This window comes from Microcaecilia unicolor, unplaced genomic scaffold, assembly GCF_901765095.1.
Source record: "Microcaecilia unicolor unplaced genomic scaffold, aMicUni1.1, whole genome shotgun sequence".
Lineage (NCBI taxonomy): Eukaryota > Metazoa > Chordata > Amphibia > Gymnophiona > Siphonopidae > Microcaecilia > Microcaecilia unicolor.
Window position 1 is genome coordinate 7,866 of NW_021963888.1, and position 26,223 is coordinate 34,088.

General features: G+C 44.4%; 1 long non-coding RNA gene across 1 annotated transcript; it reads right to left on the bottom strand.

Moving 5' to 3' along the window:
* Positions 1-6,197: 6,197 nt before the first annotated feature.
* LOC115459695 lies at positions 6,198-25,059 on the bottom strand. The gene is made up of 3 exons (XR_003940322.1): positions 25,003-25,059; positions 22,417-22,538; positions 6,198-6,222 (listed from the first exon to the last, which is right to left on the bottom strand). It is a non-coding gene; the product is annotated as an uncharacterized LOC115459695 (long non-coding RNA).
* Between the last annotated feature and the right edge of the window lie 1,164 nt (positions 25,060-26,223).

Below are 26,223 nucleotides of genomic sequence, written 5' to 3' on the forward strand. Positions count from 1 at the left end.
CTTTTTTAAAAACCCCGCTAAGTACTGCATTACTACATCCTCTGGCAACGGATTCCAGAGTATAACATCATCATTTTTGTTTTCCATTCCTTCCTAATAACACCTAAAATTCTACTTGCTTTCTTAGTTGCTGCCAGCCACACACTGAGAAGAGGGTATTCAACGTATCATCAACGATGACACCTATATCCTTTTACAGGTCGGTGACTGCTAATGTGGAACATGCATCACGTAGCTATAGTTCTGGTTCCTCTTTCCCCCATGCATCACTTTGCAGTTGCTTACATTAACATCATGTGCAATTTGGATGCCCAGTCTCCCAGTCTCATTAGGTCCTTTTGTAATTGTTCACAATCCTCTTGCGATTTAACAACTTTGAATAACTTTTGTCGTCAGGAAATTTAATTACCTCACTTCCCATTTCTAAATCATTTGTAAATATGTTAAAAAGCATTAGTCCCAACATAGACCCTGGGGAACCCACTATCTACCCTTCTCCATTGAGAATACTGACCATTTAACTCTACTCTCTGTTTTCTATCTTTTAACCAGTGTTTAATCCACTATCCCATGACTATCCAATTTCCTCTGGAGTGCTTCATGATGTACTTTCTCAAATGTCTTTTGAAAATCCAGATACACAATATCAGCTGTGTCACCTTTATCCACATGTTTCTTCATTCCCTTCAAAAAAGTGTATTAGATTGGTGAGGCAAGATTTCCCTTCACTAAATCCATGTTGGCTTTGTCTCATTAATTCATACTTTGAATATGCTCTGTAATTTTGTTCTTCATAACAACCTCTACTATTTTGTCCAGCATCGATGTCAGGCTCACCGTCTATAATTTCCCAGATCACCTATGGAACCGTTTTTAAAAATTGGCGTTACATTGGCCACCCTCAATTTCCGGTACCATGCTTGATTTTACAGATAATTACAAGTAATATAATAGTTCTGCAAGTTCATTTTTCAATTCTATCAGGTTTGTCATCATCTATTTTCTAGGGGATTTATCCTTGACACAGCTGCACATGTTATTAGGAAAGGGGTATGTACTGTTCAGAAAGAAATGTGCTCTTTTTACAAATATTGTACCCTCTTTCAAAAGAGTGCACCCTCAACAACTTTGCTCCCCAGACTAAATAAGATCATGAAAATAATCAAAATTAACAATCCTGGAAACACAGGAACAACACAAAATGAAAATTTTTGGTTGCCCATCCCTAGTGTGCAGGTACTGTATGTGTGCGCTCTATCTCTGCTCTCTCCAAGTTATGCTCCTGGGAATGCCTATGTGTAGATCACATAAAAGTAGGTGCAGAGTTTCCCCAAAATTCTATAAATGGCGCTTATAACTCTGCATGCAAATTTGAGTGCATGACCAATTTGCATGCACAATTAAATTGAATGAGTCAATTAGCACTGATAATTGGGCACTAATAATCAATTATCAGCATTAATTGGCATAATTGAAATTCACACACATTTTAGTCACAGGGATCTGAACATAATTTTACACACTGCTCCAAAAAGGAGGCACGGCTATAAGAGGGTCAGGGGCATTCCCACATATATGCATGCTGTTTACAGAATAAGGGAAATCCATTACTAATTCAGACATGAGGATTTACACCAGGGTTTACTTGGTGTAAATACTCGTATCTAACGTTAAGTGTTAATCCTAGCGCTAAGCATATTCTATAAATGGCACCTTTCAGTGCCATTTATAGAATAGCACTTAGCGCATTATTTTTCGACACTATTTATAGAATTTGGTCCTTTATGTGCATGTATGCAGTCATGTTCTTTTCCATATGTAAGCAGGCTTAGTGAGTGGAGAAAGGTTTATAAAATTACCACATAAGAGGGCACTTTTAAAAAGTCATTTATAAGGAAAATAGGCTGTCTGAAAAATTGCCTACCCACAATGGGGGTACTTCTATAGGCAGGCTGCCTAGCCAGTAGGGCAGAAAGGTACATAAGTTATATCTAGTTTATAAGGGATCTTAAGCATCTATCCACTATTATAAAATAGCCCTGCATAAAGAACCACCACAGAGTTATCTTACTCTGATCCTTGTACAAATGACCTGTTTTAGCTCACAGTACAAATCAGCTGGTGGTAAATGCTGAGACGCCCATTAAATTCCTATGGGCATCTCAGCGTTTATCACCAGCTGATTTCTACCACGAGCTAAAAATGCTACCGCGGCTAAGAAAAGTTCCCCTGTATGCATAAGACACATCTATACCCCAATCCACTCCTTCTCCCCCCCCCCCCACCCCACCACAAAAACAGTCTGCTAACTCAAAGAAAAAGTATATGCAGAAAGGCTGTTTGCATATACCATGGGCAATTTTATAACGGATTATTTCTCTGTATAAAATATTGTTCATGTGCAAAAACAGCTTAAAATTACCCCACAGGCCATAAAAGGATGTGTGTAGATCTTTATTAAAAATAATAGGCAGGATCAAGTCAGGGATGGAAAAATGCCCAAAGTTTTGCATTCTCAAACTTCCATGTGCTGCTTTCAAAAAAAAAAGTAATCTGCAGAAGAAAACTGGTTCAGATATCTACAGGTACTTTTCCTCAGGCAGTTTTCAAATGATAAGTAAATGTGTATGCCCCCTTGGGAAGATGTGCAAAGTCTATGAGGAAAAGTATCCACAGACTTTGAACATACCTGTCTAGTTCTGAAAATTGCCTTCTACATTATGATTCACGTGCAAATAACATCTCACAATTTGTAGACTTATACTTTTTCCCACATTAAACTAATTTAGGGGCCTATATGAGGAGGACAATTTTCAAAGCCATTCTTACAGGCAAAACAGTGTTCTACTTGCGGAAGTGGGTCATCTGAAAACTGCCGACCCTGTGTGTGGATAGAAGTATCTATTCTATGGAATGCTACACATACTTTTATCTGCCTTGTGGCAGAGGTTTTCCTAGGTTGGGGCTAAGTTGCGGAAGGAGACATGTATATTTTGGACTTTCAAAACTACATGTGTTTGTTTGGAAAAAGTTCCCACTGAAAAGCAAATTCAACAGTCTAAGAGATTTCAGTTTTAATGTTCCATGATCTAAAAATTTTAAAATATTAAATTTTATGTGTAACTGGTTTTTAAAACTTGACTCTAAGTTTTATAATAAAATACAGAGCAGCATAGACAGGCTTGTCCCAACGGAATTAAGGCTCAATTGTATTAAAAGCAACAATAGATAAAAGTGGAAACTGTAAACCAGCCCATAGTCAAACATGTTTCAGCCAGCTTCAGGGCAGTTTTTAAGAACTGTAGACAGTTCTGAACTCCAGCTATATAACAAGAGGTTCCCCAGAGGATTAAAAACAAAGTATTATTTACTGGTAAAACAGTGTGCTACATCTGGGTTTTGAGAACTCCTTAAATGCAACCACAGAAGTATATAGGTAGTCCACCTTAGGTGAAATTACTGTCTACAACTGTAAAAAACAAACAAAAAATCCCCCACCAAGGCGCTGAAACATGTTAGATAAATGGACAACCTAATTAGATTTACAGTTTCAACTTTTATGTATGGTTGCTTTTAATAAAATTGAAGCTTAAGTCAATTGGGACTAGCCTGAGTACACTGCTCTGTATTTTACTGATATTCTATGTACAGATATTTTGGATCTGTTTTTGGCTGCTGTTTCTAAGTTTTACGAACCAGTTACAAATACAATATCTATATCTTAGGCATTTGAGTTGGCTGTGAAGTATACATTATACCACTGCAAATCATCCAAAAATATGAAACTGTATTATTTAACATGGCATTAATGGTCCCATAACATATCCCAAATGAGGGGAAAACAGCAATGCGCAGTATATTACAGCATACAACTTCCTTTATTTACTTCTTAAAAGGTTGGAAATTTCAGTTTCAATGAAAAGAAAGTTCAATTCTGTGTGTTAGATTAAATCCACAAATTGGATAACTGATTTAAATTACTCCTTTGCCCAAAGAATTTCAGAACTTGTGTTTAACTTTTAGGGGGGAAATTTGTAATTTGAACAAACGTCTTAGAACCCTCGCAGATATCAATTTTTACTGCAAAAACAACATAACAAAACGTATGAATAAAAACTGCATATGTCTGTAGTCATGGTATATATTGACCATATAGTAACATGCCTTACATTTAGGGTTACCATAAGTCCGAATTTCCCAGACATATCCTTCTTTTCAGGGGACTGTCAGGGGTCCAGATGTTTTTTTCCAGCCAGCCCGGTTGTCTGGTTTCTGGCTGGCGGGTTGACGGATGGATGGGGCTGACCTTTGTCAGCATTCCGTTGTCTAGGATGGTCCCGGGTCCAGTTCGCAGAGGCAGTGGTTCGTAGAGGCAGTGGGTTCCCAAGAATACACAATCCACACGGGTTTGGATATATAGAAGGTATATTGTATTTACATATATAGGCTCATAGCACTTAGTACAGGTAATATTACAATGCTGTATCTGTGTGTGGGTTTGATGGGAATCAAAGACAGAAAGGTAAGGATGTGTGGTTGTGCAGAGTAAGAGAAAGAGGGAGCTTTGGGGTAGGGCTGAAGAGAGAAGGGGGGGCAGAGAAAGAAGAGAAAGCTAAGAAAACAGAGCCATGTGCTCTGAGAGAAAAAGCTTTGGGGTAGGGCTGAAGGCGAAAGCAGAGAAAGAAAAGGGAAAGCAGAGCCAGTGGCGTAGGAAGGGGGGAGGGTGCGTCGTGCTGCACCCCGGGGGTGGGGGGGGGGGTGCACAGTGGCGACCCTCCCCGGGTGTCAGCTGCCCTTGTGACGCTACTGAGCAGGAGCCATGTGCTCTGAGAAAGCTCAGCCGGCAGAGCATGTGCTCTGGTGGCTGAAGATATGTATATGCAGAGAAAGAGCCGCAGCAGAGCCATGTGCTATCATTTATATATCCCTAACAGGAACAGAGAGGGATCAAATAACTTCTTTACTTCCCAACCTTTGTTATCAGCTCTTTCCTTTGCAAACTCCAGTTTAAATTTTCTGATGCAAGTAACGTGAGCATTTTCACAGGTTTTAGTCTTTGAAGTCCCTAGTTTGGAGCCTCTCTGTCTGGCTTTCATTTTCTCAGAGAGCCCGCTCCCAGATGCCCAGAGAGGACAAAGGTATGTTAATTAGGGGTACTTGTGAAAACAAAGGGCTAGCAGGCAGCTGGGCACTATTTGGTCCATCTGCCATCCACCAGGCTGCCTGAGGGAGGGGGGAGTTATCAGAAGCTGGTTTCATAGCAATCCTGACATCCAGCAGTCCTGACAGTCTTCTCTTCCAACATTTCCCAAGCCTACCTTAACGCACCCTGGTGGTCTAGTGGCCTCTTCGGGGCAGGAAAGAACTCCATTCTTTCCAGCTCACTGCTACAGCTTCTTGACTCTTCGAGGCAGGAAAGAACTCCATCTTTCCTACCCCTCTGCTGCTGACCTCCACGCTACAGCCACTTCTTGAAATGGCAGTCTTGTGAGACTTCGCTTGAAGTCTTGGCAGCCACTTTCAAGAAGCAGTGGTAGAGGGAGGTCAGTGGCAGCAGGCAGGAAAGAGTGGGATTCTTTCCTGCCCCAAAGAGGCCACTATACCACCAGGGCTGCAAGGTAGGCCCAGGAAGGGAGGGGAGGGGACAAGCTGCTCATGGATGGGAGGGAGAGAAGGGGGCAAGCTGCATGTTGGATGGAAGGGAAGGAATGAGCGGGAGCATGCAGTAATGGAGGGGAGGGAAGGGATGGTAAACGGAGGAAATGCAGCACATGGATAGAAAGGGATTGAGTGGAGAGGGGGGCATGCTGCTCAATGGATGGGAGGGAAGGGGATCTTGCTGCACATGGATGTTTGCTTTTTTAGAAATGTACATCTTTTCCTTTAAACTACAGAAAAAAATTAATTTCTGTTATTTTTAGTAGTATTTTCATTCCTTATAGAATCTGGCTTTCTTGGGGATCAAGGTGAGGGAGCGGACAGGGGCGGGGCCAAGGGTGGCATTTTATTTTTTCCTGCCCTCCTTTTTATCTCCGCAAATATGTACCCTACCTGCGTTTATAATTTTGTATGCTTTACTGTGCATAGCCATGTTTTCACTCAGAGAGGATAGCAAAGTTCAAGTCCTCACAAAACACCTACCGTGCTTATGGTATAAAAGCTAGCCCTTGTAATATCTGATACATATGTTTCTGATGGACTGACTCTGGAAACAACTTATTTCTGTGAAAAAACAATTAACATTTTCAAGGGATTTTTTTTATTTTGATTTTAATAGTAAAGCAGGTGAACTTCAACACTCAACAAAATGTATAAAGCAAACCAAATGTAAGGACATAACAGTAAATGACCTAGAAAGAAATGTGGTTCTTAATAGGTAGTGCTATAGAAATGATTTGTAGTAGTAGTAGTAATAATAGGCAATAAAGTTGTCAATTGTACAATCTGAGAAAAGTAAAGCACTTTTCAACAACTTACATTACTTATGGTGCTGAGAAAAAGTCTGTAAAATCCCAAAGTATAATAATGAGAATTACAAGTTCTTATAAAGACACTCTTGTTTAAATTGAAACCAGTCTTTTAAAAATTGTACTTCACATTATCTTATAAGCAAATCTGCACCAGTCTTTTTCTTAAGGAACAAAACAAAGGAGAAACTCCAAACCTTATGAGTGTGTGTAAAGCCAACAGTCACGAGTGAGGATATAAAAAAGGAGAAAAACCAAAGCTAATCCATAAATGCAAGTCTTTATTGCCTCAAAAATGACATGTCAATTTCGAAAAGCGCAACAAGGCCATGTTTCAGCAGCCAATGCCTTCATCAGAACCGTATCTATTGACCACATAAACAAAAGTGTAAAAAATGAAGATTGGTACAAAATATAGTACATATTATATCAAGATATATCAAGCAGCTACATCCAGCAATCGTGAGCCCAATGGGCATGAGGGTTGGGGGAAAGAATGTTGTAAAGACAATCAACTGGTTCAAATTGGATTCTGACACCGCTTTAGGCATAAGTGGAGGACTACTCTTTTGTGATGAAACTTATATAGTGCTCCACATATTAGGGCTTGAAGCTCACTGACTCTATGAACTGAAGTAATAGCCACCAAGAAAATGACCCTCCAGGTGAAGTACTTCAGGTGGCAGGAATCCGTGTCTCAAGAGGACATTTCATCAGCTGGGTGAGAATGATATTGATGTCCCATGACACTGGTGAAGGTTTGACCAGGGGCTTTGACAAAAGCAAACCTCTCATGAAGCGAACAACTAAAGGCTGTCCAGAGATGGGCTACCCTGATAAGCAATATTGCACTTACGGAGTTGGTCTTGAGACCAGACTAAGATAGTGGTCTGTGTAGGGCAAGAAAGGGGATCTAGGGCCTTGCCCTTACCCCAGATGGCAAACCTCCTCCATTGTAAAAGAGTAACACCTCTTAGTGGAATCTTTCCTGGAAACCAGCAAGACCCGGAAGACACCCTCTGAAAGACCCAAGGAAGCAATTCTAGGCTCTCATATCAAGGCTGTGAGGGCCAGAGAATGAAGGTTGGGATGCAGAACAGATCCCTCATTGTGCGTGATGAGGGTTAGAAAACCTCCAATCTCCACGGTTCTTTGGAGGATAACTCCGAAGAAGAAAGGAACCAGATATGCTGAGGCCATAAGGCACAATCAGGACAATGGTCCCACAGTCTTGCTTGAGTTTCAACCAAAGGCTTCCCCACAAGAGGTACTGAAGGATATACAGTATAGAAGACCTGACCCATATACAGGAGGAAGGCATCCAAAGCTAGTCTGTCTTGGGCCTGGAACCTGGAACAGAACTGAGGAACCTTGTGATTGAGATGAGTGGCAAAGAGATTCACCGAGGGGGTGGCCCACACTCAGAAGATCTCCCCAGCAATGCCTATACTGAGAGACCACATGTGCAGTTGCATAACCTTGATCAGTCTGTCGGCCAGGCTGTTGTTTTTGCCCATCAGATAAATGGCGCGAAAGAGCATGCCTTGCTGGAGAGCTCAACGCCACATCCGGATGGCTTCCTGACACACGGGGTGTGATCCAGTGCCCCCATGCTTGTTGGTGTAATACATAGCAACCAGATTGTCTGTTTGAATTAAAACATTTGGTGATACAGCCAATCTCTGAACGCCTTTAGAGCATTCCAAATCATCCGAAGTTCAAGGAGATTGATCAGAGATCTGTTTCCTGGGTGGACCAAGCATCTTGACTGTGGGAACCATCTCATGTGCTGCCTCAACCCAGGAGAGATGCATTCGTTTCTCAGCACTTTTGCAGCCAAGGAATTGGAATGGAAAGTCCAGAGTCAAATTTGGATCAATGGTCACCACAACCAGGGAGCGAGCAAGCTCTGGGGACACTCAGATGACATCTTCCAGACCTCAAGTGGATTGCAGACCACTGAGAAGTGGCAGTTCTCATGTGAAGACGTGTCATGGGTGTCACATAAACTGTGGACACCATGTGCCCAATAACCTCAACATCGGCGCGAGCTGTGACCTGCTGAGAGGTTTGAACCCAAGAAGCCAGTGCAACTCTAGTGTCTACTCTCGTCCCCGGAAGAAAGCTCGAACCTCCTGCACATCGAGTAGGGCTCCAATGAATTTCAATTGTTGGACAGGGTGTAGATGGGACTTGGGGTAGTTTAAAATGAACGCTAGTAGCTCAAGTATCCGAATAGTCATAGTAACATAGTAAATGATGGCAGATAAAGACCTGTACAGTCTATCCAGTCAGCCCAACAAGATAAACTCATTTTACATAGTATGTGTTACTTTATATGTATACCCGAGTTTGATTTGTCCTTGCCTTTCTCAGGGCACAGACCATAGAAGTCTGTCCAGTACTGTTCTTGCACTAAGTTCTCAAGCTAAAGTCGAAGCCCCTTAAAATTACACTCCAGCCTGATCATCGATCCAAGATGGCGACGGACTGAGTAGCACAAACGGACGCGCTCAGAATTGGTCCCAACGAACGCCGCTGTTAGCACCTTACCCGTCGGAAGATGGGCAAGTGGAGAGGCAAGGTTCGGGAGGTTCCCTCCGTCCCGAGTGGAACGCCTCAGCTGCAGCAGACGACGATGGACCGTTTCGCGGTGTTGCCCGGTCCGAGATGGCGTCTACTCCAACTGCGGGAGCCTGCCTTGTGGAGCAGGACAACAGCGTAGACGGGGCTTCCCTTAGCCCTGTCAAGCGTGCGGCGCCCCCACAACCCGGAAGGGAGAATCTTCAGGCAAGCCCTGCCGCTATGGAGAGAGACCAGGCTGTGCAGGGAGGGAGTTTGCAGGAGAAGAGAGCTGGAGCTGGAAGGAACCCGAACTAACAACTACTCCTGTTGTTTCATTAAGGACAGTGAGTATACTGGAACAAGTTTCAAAAGCCCCTCTACCGGATTGTATAATGGGAGAGGTAGTGAAACCAGCCGTAGTGACATTAGAGTCACTTTGGGACTTGACTTCCAAGACCCAATCTGCATTACAAACCGTAATCCTAAAAAACATGGGGACAATAAAAGTTTTATCAGAGACTGCGCTAATTCATCTAAAGACTAGTGAAAGCCATGCTTCTGAAGTTAAAAGACTGTCTGAAAAAGTTGGAAAAATTGAACTAGTGGAGCAAACTTTGCTAAAAGACAAAAATGTTACCTTAAGACGCCTGGAATATTTAGAAAATCAATCTAAGAGACTAACTTTGTGTTTTATAAATTTTCCTAGGTCACCATTGGTAACTCCGACGCAAATGGTTAAAAAATATCTGATGGAGACAAGATGGCCGCTGAACTAACACGCTAGCAGGCAGTGCTCCTGCAGTTCGTCTGTGTTACCTTAGAGATGCCGAAACGACGAGGCAAGTCTGCTTCCCGGGCCCCAGAGCGTACGGTATCTTCGTTGCAAGACATCCGCTCCTTCCTACAGATGACTGCGCCATCATCTTGTACAGCGCCAGGATTGTCGGGAATAAGTCCGCTGATTCACGCTGGTGCAGATGGAAGCACAGCGGCGTCTCCTGGACTCGAGCTTACGCTCAGCCCTGACATGCGGGAACCGCCCCCATAGCCGTTTGGCTTTAGCACTCCTTCGGAGACGACTCTGAATCGTTCCCCCGATGGTGGTGAGACCGATCAAAGTCGGGAGGCGGAACAACTGCCGGTTGGAGAGCAATATGCCTTGATTGAGACACCGACCATACCAGCGATTTCGGAACGAAATGTTGCTGGTTTGAACGTGGATTTGTCTTCACAGGAAGAGGTAATACCACCACTTTTTTCCTTTCAAACTATAAAGCCAGCTGAAGTGACTATGGATGTTTGTGGACCTTGATAGCAGATTTAGGGAAGTCACTTACTCCTCAAATAAATACGTTTAAACCAGGAAATGAAAAATCATGAGGAAAAAATAAAAAAATTGGACATAAAAGTAGGGGAATTGGAAAAGTCAAAGATGAAAAATGACCTTAGATATGAAAACACTTCAAACACACCAGGAAGCAATGATGAAGGACTTGTCCTCATTAAGGAGAAAAACTGAACTTCTTGAAAATACCGTTAGAAATAATAATATACGGTTGTTAAATTTTCCCAAACATATACTAAGCCTCCTAGGGAAATGTGGAAAAAATATTTGACGGAGATACTTGAAATAAAAGAAGAGCTGATTCCCCCTTTTACGTATGTTTACTATTTACCAACTAAAGAAAACTTGGAGGAAAAAAAAAGAACAAGATCACTCGCTGAATGTAACGGCATTATTAGAATCAACAGACATTGAAGATATAATACCCACTACGTTAGTAGTGACTGTGGCGCTTGCACCAGACAAGCAATGGTTGATGTCTATGTTCTTTAAAATAAGCATAAACATTTCTTGGCCAGAAAATTCAGATGTTCCCTGATGTCTCTAGAGAGACACAAAAACGTAGGAAATTATTTCTATTAATGAAACCAGCAGTAACTCAGCTGGGTGCTACATTTTTCTTGCGGTATCCATGAACAAAGAGCAATGGGTCTTACGGCATTCCTGGAGTCGTCCCTTGAAGTGATAACACAAAGAACTACTTTGCTTGTAACCTTTGCGTTGGAAATGGATAGAGACGCAGTTCTTAGACTTTCCTTTAGGCATTTGGATTCTTTATTTTTGGGATCAAAAGTGAGAGTTTTCCCGGATTTATCCAGGGAAACTCAAAAGAGACGCAAGATGTTTTTGTTGCTGCGCCCGAGAGCTTTGGCGATCGGGGCAAATTTTCTTTGAGATACCCATGTGTATGTTGATTAATCTTGCAGTCTAAACAATATCAATTTTTTGACCCAAATCAATTGGAAGATTTTCTAAAAAGCAGGGAAGAGGTCAATGTACAAGTCTAGTCACATATGCAACGCTGTATGCAGCTATTGAGTAACCCACTCAGGAATGTAGCTACTTGTTTGATTTAAATTAATGTGAAACTGTTTATTTAAGCAGGGAAATTTTATTTTTCTATTTCTTTCTTGGATCGATTTCATATTATTGTGGTCGTAAGAGTATTATTTCATGTAGAAAAACTTTCTTGTATTGAATGAATTTAATTCAATTTGTGTACTATCACTCATAATTGTTATGTTTGGTAAAAATTTAAATAAAGATAAAAAAAAAAAATTACACTCCAGCCCATCCCTATCTATTCAGTCACGATCAGGGCGTAGACCGTAGAAGTCTGCCCAGCTCCTGTTTTGTTTCCCCAATTACTGGCGTCACCACCCAATCTCCGCTAAGATTCCATAGAACCATTCCTTCTAAACCGGATTACTTTGTGTTTATCCCATGCATGTTTGAATTCCATTACCGTTTTCATCTCCACCACCTCCCGCAGGAGGGCATTCCACATATCCACCAACCTCTCCGTGAAAAAATACTTCCTGACATTAGTCCTGAGTCTGCCCCCCTTCAAGTCCTCTAGTTCTATCGCCTTCCTGTCTCCGAAAAAGGTTAATTTGCAGATTAATACCTTTCAAATATTTGAACGTCTGTATCATGTCACCCCTGTTTCTCCTCTGCATGAACTCCTGAGCACCATCCTCCGAGGTGCTCTTCACCAACCAATCGCTGAAATAAGAGAACACATGAACTTCTAGTCTGTGTAGTGATGCTCCGATTACAACTAGATATTTGGTAAATAACCTTGGAGCTGATGTAAGGCCAAAGGGCAACAAGCAGTATTGTGTTCCCAATCAAAATCATAGATACTTCTGGTGGGCTGGAAGTATCGGGATGTGGGTATATGCATCCTTTAAGCCCAGAGAGCATAGCCAATTGTTTTCCTGAATTTTTGGGAGAAGGGTGCCCAAGGAAACCATGTGAACTTTTCTTTGATCAGGAATTTGTTCAGGGCCCTTAAGTCTAGGATTGGACGCATCCCCCCTATCTTCTTTTGCACAAGGAAGTACCTGAATAGAATCCGTTCCCTTCTTCCCCTGGTGGAACGGGCTCAACTGCATGGGCCTTCAGAAGGGCAGAGAGTTCATCTGCAAGTACCTGCTTGTGCTGAGAGTGGGCAATTTGGAGGTTTCTGATGCCAACTGAGGGTGTATCCAAGACGTACTATTTGGAGAACCCATCGGTCGAGGTTACAAGGGGCCACTTTTCGTGGAAAAATTTCAGCCTCCCCTCAACCGGCAAATCATCCAAGACGGACACTTGACAGCAGCTATGCTCTGCTGGAGCCACTCAAAAGCCTGTCCCCTGCTTTGACTGGGGAGCAGCAGGGGCTCTTAAGTGTACACTGCTGAGAAGGCTGGCGAGAGGAAGTGGCATACCTACACAACTGAGAATAGTAGGCACCCCTTCTCGACTTGCCAAAATACCTCCTAGATGAGGAGGCTGATGAAGAAGGCATCCAGCGGAAGAGAGAAGAGATGGTATCAGTGTGTTTCTGATCTGGTCAACGACCTCCTCCACCTTCTCTCCAAAAAGGTTATGCTCCCTGCACAGGACATCTGCCAATCTTTGCTGAACCACAGGTTCCTAGTCAGAAACATGCAGCCATGAGAGTCTACGCATTGCTATACTTTGGACACAGATCCTATATGCCACATCAGAAGTGTCTTAAACGCCCATGGCCAAGAATTTACGATACGCCTTCTGCTGCTTGGCCAACTTGAGAAGCGACTCAGCTCGCTCCGGTGGGAGAGTCAGCCAAGTCAAGCATCTTGCACACCGAGTCCCACAAGTAGATGCTCGTGAAGAACTGGTGTGAATGTATACATGACACAAGCATAGAGGCCTGGAACATCTTCCTCCCAAAACAGTCCAAGGTTCTAGCTTCTCTGCCCAGAGGTGCCAAAGCATAGTTTCTAGAACTCCTGGCCCGTACCGGGACAGACAGAGGGGACTTCCAGTTCCGCACGAGAACATCCTGAAGGATCTTGTGCAGTGGCACAGACACAGCCTCCCTAGGAGGAGACTCCTAGTCTAGGACCTCCAACACCTTGGCCCTGGGCTCATCCTCCACCTCCAAAGGAAATGGAATGGCAGCCGCCATTCCCTTAACAAAAGAGGGGAGACTTTCTCCTTTCCTGTGGAGGGGAAGGATCGGAGGGGATAACATAGGACTCATTCTCCAAAAGTATTGTGGATCCTCCTCCGACTCTCATGAGTGCTCCTCAGTGGTTTCAGTCAAAAATTCCTCATGGAAGGGCTGAGACTACGCCTGCCTCAACTTAGAGGAACCATGTCCCCAAGAAAGGTGTTGAGGAGTTGGTTCCAGCCTAGACTCCAGCGAAGCTTCCTCCACTAACCTCTTGAGAAAGCTTGTTACAAGCTCCAGACTGGGCAATGAGGGATTGCGTTACTCATGCATTAGAACAGATTGGCCTGCTTGTCCTCAGAGAAAAAGAGGTTAGCCTTTTTAAACTACAAGAGATCGCAGAAAGAGGAAAACAGCAACAATATCTGGAAAAGCTAACAGAAGCTGGTAGAGTAGTCAGGTAAGCAAGAATACAAATAGCCAATACAGTAAAATGGGAGGACAAGACATTTTTTAGATAAGTTAGTGATAGGAGAAAGTACAAACGTGGCATTGTGGGACAAAGGTGAAGGGGAGGAATATGTAGAGTCACATCCCTCACCTGATTCAGGAAGCCACTAGAATCCTGCAGCATGCCGTGCTTATGAGTCTTCTGAGTGTTTACTACCTGGTTGAGGAAATTCTCTTTTACAGTTCTAATTGGGGCACTGACAGATGACCTCACTTCATGGCTAGAGGAAGTACTCTACACTCCTACAGTGCTTCGCCAACAGGCTTCCAGAGTTGTGCTGCTCCAGTGTTGGTTGCCTGGCCAGTTCCTGCTTCCAGCCCTGTTTGTTCCTGCTTGTTCTAGTCCTGTTTGATCCTGCTTCCAGTCCTGTATATTCCTGCTTCCAGGCTTGCATGTTCTGGCCCTGCTTGCTCCCACTTCCAGCCCTGTTTGTTCCAGTCTTCAGCCTTGCTGTTCCAGCTACTCCCTGGCCTCGACTTCATCAGGCCAGCCCTCAAGGGCTCTTCTTAAAACTCACCCCCAAGGGCTCTTTTTAAAAGGCATCCTCCAGACCGCTCCGGTCTTGTTCCAGCCAGGTCTGCCTAGTCCTATGCTCCAGCCAATCTGAGTAAGGTCCTACCTTCTCCAACTTCTGGGCTATGCCAGGCAGTCTCATCAGCAGCTGTCGATAAGGACCTGCACAGCGTTTATGCCGCACAGGTAGAGCTAATCTCATCACAGCCCAAGGGCTCACCTTCCCCAACCGTGATATTTAGAAGCTGATAAAGATAAGGTTGGATTGCTTAACAAATATTTCTCTTCTGTGATCACAGCTGAAGAGCCAGGACCAGGACTACAGAAGACAAATAGGAATGGTGGGGAGGACGTGATACCTGCCTTCTTGCAAGCAGTGTTTGCCAGAAGCTCTGAGGAAGACCTGCTATTATCTGCTTATTCAGCCTCAAAAACGGGAGAATCCTGCTATGAATGTGTCTGCAGTAAGGATTAAGGTGCCTGTAGAGAGTTTGTCGAGTGTGGAACAGTGAAACAGTGGCATGCCCACAAAAAAACCATAAAATATCTTGAACAAACTGGTGACTAAACTAGTCAAGATGGTGGAAGTAGCTGCATCAGCTAACACACCAGTAGGAGAGTGGGCCGTCACTGCAGCATTAGAGACCGTCTAAACAAACTGCAGTTGGTAGATGAGATAAATGAAAAATCTGACTCATTCTCACGGAAGTAGAACGCCGCATTTCTGACCAGGAAGATGAAGCCGCACAAGTACTGACTCAGCTGGGTGCTTTGCAAAAAGAAACAGACCAAGAGTATAGGGCCCGTAGAAATAACCTGCGGGTCGTAGGCCTCCCGGAGTTGGTCACGGACTCTGAGCTCTACACTTTCTTTAGTATTTAGCTCCCGACACATCTGTGCCTAGGATGTAATGAATCATCCTTTCAATGTGAGAGGGCCCATAGGATTGCAGGATGAGGCGATAAAGAAATGAAGCCCCCACATGTCCATTGCTAGATTCATTTATTGGGCAGAGAAGGATGCCATACTTCGTGCTTATCGGAAGGCTGGTGAGTTAATCTACCAACAACAAAAACTGCTTATATTTAACGATTACTCGGTGAGGGTGATTCAACAGCGTAAAGAACTGACACCCATTTGCACGACCTTACACTGCAAAGGTGTATGATTCACCCTAGTATACCCTGCTTGTCTACGTATCTGGCATAATGGACAGTCTCTACTTTTGACAAGCAAAGCATAGGCCACTAAAGTTTTAGACAGTATGAACGCAGCAATCACCAGAGGAGCAACCTCACGGCCGTGACCCAGAACAAGACCCACAAGTAAACCACCCTTAATTAGTGGATATTCTTTTTAGCCAGCAAAGAAGCAATGAGTGAGCAATGATAAGCATGTTCAAAAGTTCTGTACACACGTCCTATTTTCAAAATCCTATGATGGGATCTATGAAGGACTGCTTTATTTCATCTCAAATAAGGTGGAGCAGTATTCTAGGGTGGAGCAGAGCCTTACAAGGTCCAGAAGGACTATAGCATGATGTTCCCTGCTGAAAGGCTTTTCTGGAGATAATTTGCTGGGGCTCGGCTTTTCAGTGGTGGGAACATTTGGCTGGTCTTGGATTTGCACTGGAGTGTGGTCTTGTAAGCAAATAATGTCAGAGAGGATCGTTGCATTCCCAGAGCCTGAGATAGACCTACAATGGCCTGCATCATCCAGTTTGGATCCACATGAGTTGAACTGAGAAGATCTGACAAGCATATTCATCCACTTCAAAACTTGAAAGAACCTCACTAAGGGAGAGGTAAATAAAGATACTTAAATCAAAACAAAACCAATCCCAATGCTTCTTGTAGGTAAACTCAAATACTAACCCTATCAATATCTTAAGGTTTATATGAGGAGTATAGGAGAATGCAGTATAGCTGCACCTGAGCAGAGCGTAATTTGCAGTGAACCAAGCTGATAAACGGCCTCACTTAATTGCTCTATACATCATTAGTCTCCTTTAATTTACTCCAATTTCATGTGTGGATTTTTTCTCCCTATAATTTAATACAACTCTAGTTAAATGCACCAATATTGTTTTTCAAAAATATTACATAGGATTGGAGCACAAGGGTGCTATTCTACAAAGGTATGCACACATGGATGGACCATGGGTTTGTCTATCACATATGCGTTCAACTTATAGAATCCTCTCAGTTTTGTGTGCTGCATGCAGCACTTAGGCGATCCCATTTACACCTGCTATAAATCTAGTGTACATGCGTGCACCTACATTTAGGCATGCCAATTTATACAAGCATTCTATAATAGAATCTGGGTGCTATTATACAATAGGCACTCCATGTACCGCATCAGAGCACTTAATATCTAGAGTGTGTTTATAGAATTGCCTCCTTATAGAGTAATTCTTTAAAGGAGCACATGTTTTTAGGCACCAAGAAGGTAACTATTTAGAGCCTATTCTTTTCCTTTACAGAATACTAGCATAGCAGGGCATATACTTCAGGCACGATCACAAAGCTAGTGTAAATGTTGTGTGCATTGTCCAATAATTTACATGCATAAATGTGCACCTTCTCCATACTTCACCCAGACTCCACCCATGGGTATGCCAACCTGCAAACTACAGGCCATCGCAAGTAGGCACCATTTTTTTTAGAATAGCATGTAGATGGATTATTGGGGTTTCATGCATTTAGGCACACATATATGTCAATATTCTGGTCATTTATATGTGTTCTTGATCCCAACGCTGGCACTATCCTTATACAATTACCCCCTTAGTGGCAGAACTTGGCCCATGATTGCAGGGTTTTGGAAGGAGTCTGGCGTATGATCCCTTGCACAGGACTTTACCCGCAAAGACAAGACTAGTTATACAGGAGACAAGGAGTTATAAACAAGGGAAAATGTCCAGTTACTGATCACTTGCATAATTATGAATAAGGAAGTCATTCATGATTATAAGATCATTAATGCACAGAAAAGCAAATGCTTAACAGAGAATCAAGTCTGTACTACTTCACCTACCAACGATAATGGTTTAAGTTAGGAACAGCTACCTAAGAGACAGACCTAATTGTAGCTTTCAGTATGACAAAACTCAAAGACATAACAATAAGTACTTCTAAGAACTTTGTATAACCCCATCATCTCTTCCTAGCTCTTCCAAACGTAACTGCCTGCTTTTGTACAACATTATTCATGGTGAAAAGCTGTATACTAATATTAGAGCTAGGCAATAGCAGAACTAGCCAATTTTACAGCATATGAGGATTAACTTCATACAATATATTGTGCTTAATTTTTCAACTGAAGGCTTTATTTGGTGTTGAATCAGAATCAAAGGAACAGTTGTTTCACATTACAGCTGAAGATGTTCTCTCTTTTTTCTCCTCTTTCTTATATTTGCTTTTAAATCCGCAATGTTTTAATTTGTATCATGAACATCATATATGAAGTGGAAGAGAAAATTAGGTTCTTATTGTGATAATTTTCTTTCCTTTAGTCATAGCAGAAGCAGCCATTACAGATGGGTTGTGTCCATCACCAGCAGAGGGAGATAGAGAGCACACTTTTTTCAGTGCCTCATACCAGCTTGCTCCACTGCCTCTCCTTCAGTATTTGAAGCTTCCAAAGCAGTATGGCAAACCACAATGGGAATAACATAAGCTTTCCTCACAGCGAACGATGGCCCTACAACAAAGGGCATTAACTCAGAATGGAGGGAATGAAACATCCTCCCGAAGGGCATAAACTCATCCTCCACTGAGACATAACTGGAGGGAATAAACTCATCCTCCCGGAGGGAATAAACTCATCCTCCAAAACATGAAACTGGAGGGAATTAAGTCATCCTCCTTTAATTGAACAAGAATCATGAAGACTGTTTTCGGACTTTCTCCCAAGGACGGAATCTCCAGGAAACATGAACAGAACCTGAAATAGATTTACAGCAGATAGCAATCAGACAGGGAGGGATCATGGCTGCATCTGCTATGACTAAAGGAAAGAAAATGATCACGGTAATAATCTAATTTTCCCTTCCTTGTCATCAAGCAGATGCAGCCATTACAGATGGGATGTATCAAAGCAATCCCTAGATAGGGCAGGAACAAGCCACACCACGCGCCAGCACTTGCGCTCCAAATGTGCATCCCTCCTGGCAGCCTCATCCAGCCTGTAATGTCGGGCAAAAGAGAGTTAGAAGCCCATGTTGCTGCACTACAAATCTCTTGAAGAGAAAGTGCTCCAGTTTTCAGCCCAAGAAGAGGAAATTCCTCTAGTGGAATGCGCCTTAAAGGATCAGGCGGAGGCCGGCCGGCAAGCAAATAAGCTGAAAAGATAGATTCTTTAAGCCAGCGGGCAATAGTGGCTTTAGACGCTGGAGACCCTCTGCGAGGCCCTGATAGCAAAGCAAACAGATGATCAGAGGTCCTGAAAGAGTTAGTAACTCGCAGATACTGCAGCAGAGTCCTGCGCACGTCCAACAGGTGCAATTGGCCAAAAGAGTCTGGAAACTCCTCCTCTACAAAGGAGGGCAAGAAAATAGGTTGGTTTAGGTGAACGCTGAAACCACCTTAGGCAAGAAGGAAGGCACGGTCCGAACCGTGACCCAGGACTCAGAAAACTGCAGAAAAGGGTCTCTACAGGACAGCGCCTGGAGATCTGACACCCGTCTCGCCGAAGCAATGGCCACTAAAAAGACGGCCTTCAGTGTCAAATCTTTCTCTGAAGCACGCCGAAGCGGTTCAAAGGGAGCACCCTGAAGGGCATTCAGCACTAGCCCCAGGTTCCAAGCTGGACAAGGTGCACGCACAGGAGGACGGAGCCGAAGCACCCTCTAAGAAACCGTGCCACATCTGGATGCGCAGCTAAAGACACGCCTTCAACCTTGCCACGCAGGGAGGCCAACGCTGCCACTTGCACCCGCAGGGAATTATAGGCCAAGCCTTTTTGTACACCATCCTGCAAAAAGTCCAGAATCGGCGAGACAGGAGCCCGCAGGGGTGTGATCTCTTTAGAAGCACACCAGACTTCAAACTGGCGCCAAATCCTGGCATAACCCACGGAAGTGGAACACTTGCTGGCTTGCAGGAGAGTGGTAATTACTTTATTGGAATAGCCTTTGCCTCTCAATCGCGCCCTCTCAATTGCCAGGCCATAAGACCAAATCGGCCGGCTTCCTCCATGGTCACCGGACCCTGTGACAACAGGTGGGAACCAGAGGTAACTGAAGGGGATCCTCTATGAGCATCTGTCGGAGGTCCGTATACCAAGGCCTCCTGGGCCAATCCGGGGCGACGAGAACCACTTCTCCTGGATGCAGCCGAATCCGCAGGAGCACTCGCCCTATCAAGGGCCACGGAGGGAACACATACAGTAGGCCCGGAGGAAAGGGTTGAGCCAAGGATCCAACCCCCGCCGAGCGAGGATCTCTCCGTCTGCTGAAGAAGCACGGGACTTTGGCATTGGAGCCTTGTCGCCATTAGATCCATCACGGGCTTGCCCCACATGGCACATATCGCAGGAATACTTCGTCTGCAAGTTCCACTCCGTTGGATCGATCTGATGCCTGCCTTAGATAATCGGCTTGCACGTTGCTCTGACCTGCAATGTGAGCTGCCGATAGAAACTGTAGATGCAGCTCGGCCCAGTGGCAAATTTGTTCGGCCTGCGCGGCTAGAGCTCTGCACTGAGTGCCGCCTTGTCGATCTATGTAGGCCACTGCTGTCGTGTTGTCCAACATCACTCTGACAGCCAATCCTTCCAGGGTCACTTGAAAGGCGAGAAGCGCCTGAACACCGCTTTCAACTCTAGGCGGTTGATGGACCACTCCGACTCCTCGGGTGTCCATAGACCCTGGGCAATCTTCCCCTTGCAATGTGCGCCCCAGCCCTTCAGGCTGGCATCGGTCACCACTAGGCACCAATCGGGGAGCGCCAGCGGCATTCCTCGCCGCAGCATGCTGTCTGAGAGCCACCACTCCATGCTGAGTCGGGCCGCAGGGAGCCAAGAGAGTCTGTATTGATAATCCTGAGATACTGGAGACCATCTTTGGAATAGAGCATACTGTAGAGGTCTCAGGTGCGCTCTCGCCCAGGGCACCAGTTCCATGTTGGCCGTCATCGATCCAATCAGCTGGACAATGTCCCAAGCTCGCGGGCGGGGCATCCTCAGGAGCAGACGGACCTGATTCTGAAGCTTGCACCGCCTTGCTCGGGTAGGAACACATACCCCGAGGCTGTGTCGAACCTGGCCCCCAAATATTCTAGAGACTGCGAGGGGGTCAGGTGACTTTTGGCCAAATTGACGACCCAGCCCATGGATTGAAGTACTGAGACCACTCTGGCTGTGACATGCTGACTCTCTGCAGCAGAGTTTGCTCGAATGAGTCAGTTGTCCAGGTACGGGTGAACCCGAATACCCTCTCGCCTTAGAAAGGCAGCTACTACCATCATAACCTTCAAAAAGGTGCGGGGAGCTGTGGCGAGGCCAAAAGGCAAGGCCCGGTACTGGAAATGCTTTCCCATCACCGCAAACCTCAGAAACTTCTGGTGCGGGGGCCAAATTAGTATGTGCAAGTAAGCTTCTTTCAGGTCCACAGACGTGAGAAACTCTCCCCGCTGTACCGCAGCAATGACGGAGCGCAGGGTTTCCATGTGAAAATGCCGCACTCTCAGGGACTTGTTTAATTCTTTTAAGTCCTGAATAGGGCGAAAAGACCCTCCTTTTTGCGGCACCACAAAGTAGATGGAGTAGCGGCCGCAGCCGTGTTCGGCGAGAGGTACCGGGGACACGGCCCCTATCTGAATCAGACCTTGTAAAGTCTCCTCTACCGCCGCCCGTTTGGCGGCAGAACCGCATCGGGACTCCACAAACACGTCTCTTACAGGGGCGTCGAATTCTATTCTGTAACCGTCTCTGATCAGGTCCAAGACCCACTGATCTGAGGAAATGTTGGCCCACTCCTCGGCAAAGACGTCCTCCGATGACAGGACTCGAGGAGAGGGCCGGCGCACCATCATTGAGAGGGTCGCCCCTGAACTCCAGGCCTTGAGCCAGTGGGGAATGGAGGTGCAGCACTCTCTGAAGGGGAATGAGCCCTTCTGCGCTTCATATTCTGCCAATTATCAGGGAATAATGCCTCAGAGGGCATACCCAGGCTAGAATCCACCGGGGGGGGCATTAGAAGAGGCCCCTGCAGGAAAAACCTCTGTTCCTTTTTTTTTTTTTTTTTAACGCTGTGAGGAAAGCAGAGGTAAATAGAAACTCCGGAGGCTCAGGTGAGTGGGAAAGGCAGGGAAAGGGCGAACCTATGTGCCTGCATCCACTGTTGGTGGGGAAGGACAGGAAAAGCTAAGCAATGTGTCCACACCCACGGAGGTATGGGTAAGGCAGGGAAAGGGCGAACCTATGTGCCTTTAAACTGAAGCTGCTATAGCCTCTAACACCCCGGCTAAAAACTGGCAAGCCAGGAGCCACCTCCAGGCAGATTTTTGATGGAGCTCGAAGATGCTGCAACCACTCTGCTAGGGTAGATAGAGAATACTGAAGGAGAGGCAGTGGAGCAAGCTGGTATGAGGCACTGAAAAAAGTGTGCTCTCTATCTCCCTCTGCTGGTTGATGGACACAACCCATCTGTAATGGCTGCATCTGCTTGATGACTAGGAAACAACTTTTATGCGTGTAATATAGGCCCACAGCTATTTACTCATCATATAAAACATAAGCCCCACCAGATCAATGTCACACATTCTATGTGCTAAAGACCTGCTAATGGAAAGCACAGCACTTTGGTGAAGACTAAAGCAAGATAAGGCAATGTATTCTCTCCTGCATTTTCTGCAAGCAAACATACCTGTCTTTCATTAGCTGATAAAGATTTTCTTTCATATATTCAAAGACAAAATAAAGATGGTCATTTTCTCTGATTACTTCCTTCAGTTTGATTACATTGGCATGATTAAGTTTCTTTAGTGACTGCAATACAACAAAACATGTTAGAATAAATGATATCATCTGCATCTCCAACATAATGAAAACAAATACTATATGCCACGTCCAGGCACCAGAACTGGATACTGGAGGCTAAATGTGGGCGGGCAGCCTGCCAGAGCTTAAGCAGGCCCAGCCAATATTAAGACAGGGTCCACATAAGACAGTTATATGGGCACCAGCTGAATATCAGGCCAGGACCTGCATAATTTTTTCCCTTTAATTCTGGGACCCCAAGCCCTCTCCCAAACCCCTGACAAAGCTCGCTCCTTCCCTTTCCTCTCTCCCCATCCTGTGACCATCAACACCCCTCCACTCCCAAACGAGCCCCACCATCACCAACCCTCTCCAAAGATTATGTAGACACCCTGAAAGGTTGTGGAAGCCATTTTGGATACCCACTGCAAAAGGCAGGAGCAAGGGGGTTGCGCTCCTGCCCCCAGTGACCCCCGCTGGACCACCAGGGAGAAAGGTAGGCCCAGGGGGGCCTACAAAGACTTTGGAGGAGGTTGGGAGGCTTGTTTCAGGGAAGGGGTGTTGATGGTCACAGGATGGATGGAGAGAGAGGGCTCAGGGACCACAGTTTTTTAAGAAAGAGTTATGCGGGTGCCAGCCCGATATTTAGTGCTAGCATCTGCATCACTCAACGGCTTAATTCAGGTGCCGGCACTGAATATTGCCAGTACCCGCATAACTCCAAGCTCCTTCCTAGTGCCGCCCTATGCACTGCCCCTGACCTGATTACTTTTTTGGTGAGCGGTCCGAGACAATATTCAGTGGCACTGCCCAGTTTAGTGCCACTGAATATTGGTGGCTGTGCAGCTCAGAGCAAGTTAAATGGGCTAGAGCCTCTCCTGCCCATTTGTCACGATTGTGTCCATGTTTTATGCTCTCATGCATCTTGCCACCTGGTGGTTAGACCTGGGGACTGCGAGGGACTGTCTATTTGCTGTTTCCCATGTTCCAGAAGCCATGTTGGTCCGGTCCGGGTCTTCCAGCCTTCCAGACTGTTTTGGGATTTTTGGAACTTAGCAGCACCCTTACCTGGTGAACTCCCTTGTATGTTGCCTTTATTAAGCACCTGGGAACTTTCAGGCTTTGCCTTGGCAACAGAGGTCTTCAGTTGTGTTCTTGTCCTTGTTGGTCTGTTGCAGTTCCTGCCCTGAAAGCTTGCTTTGCCTGTCTTAGACCCTGCTTGTTTCCTGGTTTATTCTATTGTCTGCTGCTTGCCCAAGACTCTGCTTGCTTCCTGGTTTATTCTACTGTCTGCTGCCTGCCCAAGTCCGTGCTGGATTCCTGGTTTACTACTGATGGTCGCCAGCCTATAGCCTCTGTTGGGTTCCTGGTTTCCCTTCTGCTTTGCTGCCTGCCGGTAAGACTCTGTTTGGTTCATGGACTATTCTCCTGCTTCTGCTTAGTGCTTCTGTTCCAGTCCAGCTGCTCCAGTCCGGCCTATGCCCGTCTGTCTGTGGTCTACCTTGCCTCCTGTTTGGGTGATTTGCCTGTGCTGCCGCTCCTCAGCAGTGGCCCAAGGGCTCACTTTTCCTCACTAGCGTGACACCATTTAACTTGTTCTGAATATCAGCTAGTATGTACATACTATTTACATGCATACTCAGTTACAAAACTATCCCTTAAAGAAGCAATAATCAAACTAACCATGTTGGTGCAAATTATGGGTTCATCTTATTGTATAATTTTCACCAGTAATTTTGCTATGATTCTTGAATATATAGAGCAGCGGTTTTTAACCCTGTCCTTGGGGTACACACAGCCATTCAGGGTTTTCAGGATATCCCCATTAAATTCAATGAGGATATCCTGAAAACCCCAACTGGCTGGGTGTGCCCTGAGGACTGGGTTGAAAACCTCTGATCTTAGGACTGGCACATGCTTTCTGTTGGGAAACACCACATATTGTTTTAATAATACAAACAAATGCATATTGTTGCTTACTCTTCTCTTTCTCCATCCACTCCTCCAAGCAATGCAAGAATGACAGAAGCCCCATTTCAATGGGCAAGCCTTTGATTACTGCCTTCTCAGTTTTCGACTGTTACTTCTAACACTTTAAGGGCCCTGTTTACTAAGCCACGTTATAGGCTTGTTAGTGTTTTTAACGCACGTTAACTGTGTATGCGCCTACAATATCCCTATAGGCGCCTACATGGTTAGCATGCACTAATTGTAGGCGCGTTAAAAACACTAATGCACCTTAGTAAACAGGGCCCTAAATTTTAAATGTTGATATTGCCTGCTCTTAATTTTCTCAAATATAACAACCGTCACATACAAAACACAATTTTTCATTGTACTGTAGAAAATTAATGCATAGTCTTAAAAACTGTGCTATCATCAGCTATGTGATAATTGTTCATATATAATTGTATAAATGTCTACTTTTAAAGATAATCCGTTTACTAAACAAAATAGAATAGGACCTCATTACCTTAACTTCTTTCAAGTTCATACATTCATCCCAAGAATAAAACTTCCTTTTCATCCTGTAAAAAATATGAACACTAACATTTTTAACTAATTACATAAAATCTTCAATGCGTTCAGACCACAAAGTTTTATATTTTCCATTTTTACATAATTACTTCTTTTAAAGTAACATCCTATCTAAATAACTGTTTGGTTTAAAACACTCCTAAAAACATGTATCAGGAAGATTGTAATCAGCACCAGAATGAAGAAACTTATAAAACATTAGACTCTTAATAGAATATCCATAAATATTACCTTATCAAGCTATGATGAAAAATTGTACCGTGTGACACAATGGTACATTTCCCCTTCCTTGCCCCCCTTTTACAAAGCTGCGCTAGTGGCTGCCACACAGCGATGCCAACACAGGTGAATGGGCTGTGTGGGCATTACTGCACCGACAGCCGCTAGCGCAGCTTTTTAAAAGGGGGCCTTAGTTAGGAATGTCACGCATGTTTCTGTGGGGGACTTGGCTGAGACAGACATGGTGAGAAGCATATTTATTTATTTATTATATTTGTATCCCGCACTTTCCCACTAAAAGCAGGCTCAATGCGGCTTACATAGTAATAGGTAACACAGAATTTTGTTATGTAAAGTAGGAAATTAAGTATAACATAATAGAAGGATGGATGGGTAGTAATAGAATGGATAGGTAGGTAGAGACAGGTGATAGAGAGAGGAGGGTAAGGTGGGAGATAGATTCTGGGTCAATGTCGTTTTCTCTTCAGTATATGAAAGGTAGATGGGTTCATGAGATTAATCTGGGTCTTTTGGGTAGGCTTGTTTGAATAGATGGGTTTTTAGTGCTTTTCTGAATGGTAGGTGGTTATGGATTGCTCGGATAGGTCTAGGGAGATTGTTCCATAGACGGCAGCCCAGGAAGGAGAAATTGGATCCGTAATAAGTTTTGTACTTGGGACCTTTACAGCTGGGGTAGTGCAGGTTGAGGTACTTTCGTGAGGATACAGATATGTTTCTTGCTTGAAGGTCGACCAGATTTATCTCAGCAGGCTAACAGAGATTTCGTACTTAAGCACTGTACATCATATCATATGGTGTGCACAAAAAAAACAGATCTGGTATGTATAAGGGTGACAGAAATGATAAAGGGAATAGAACAACTTCATTAGAAAGAACTAGGGTTCTTTAAACTGAAGATGAGATGACCGAGAGGGAT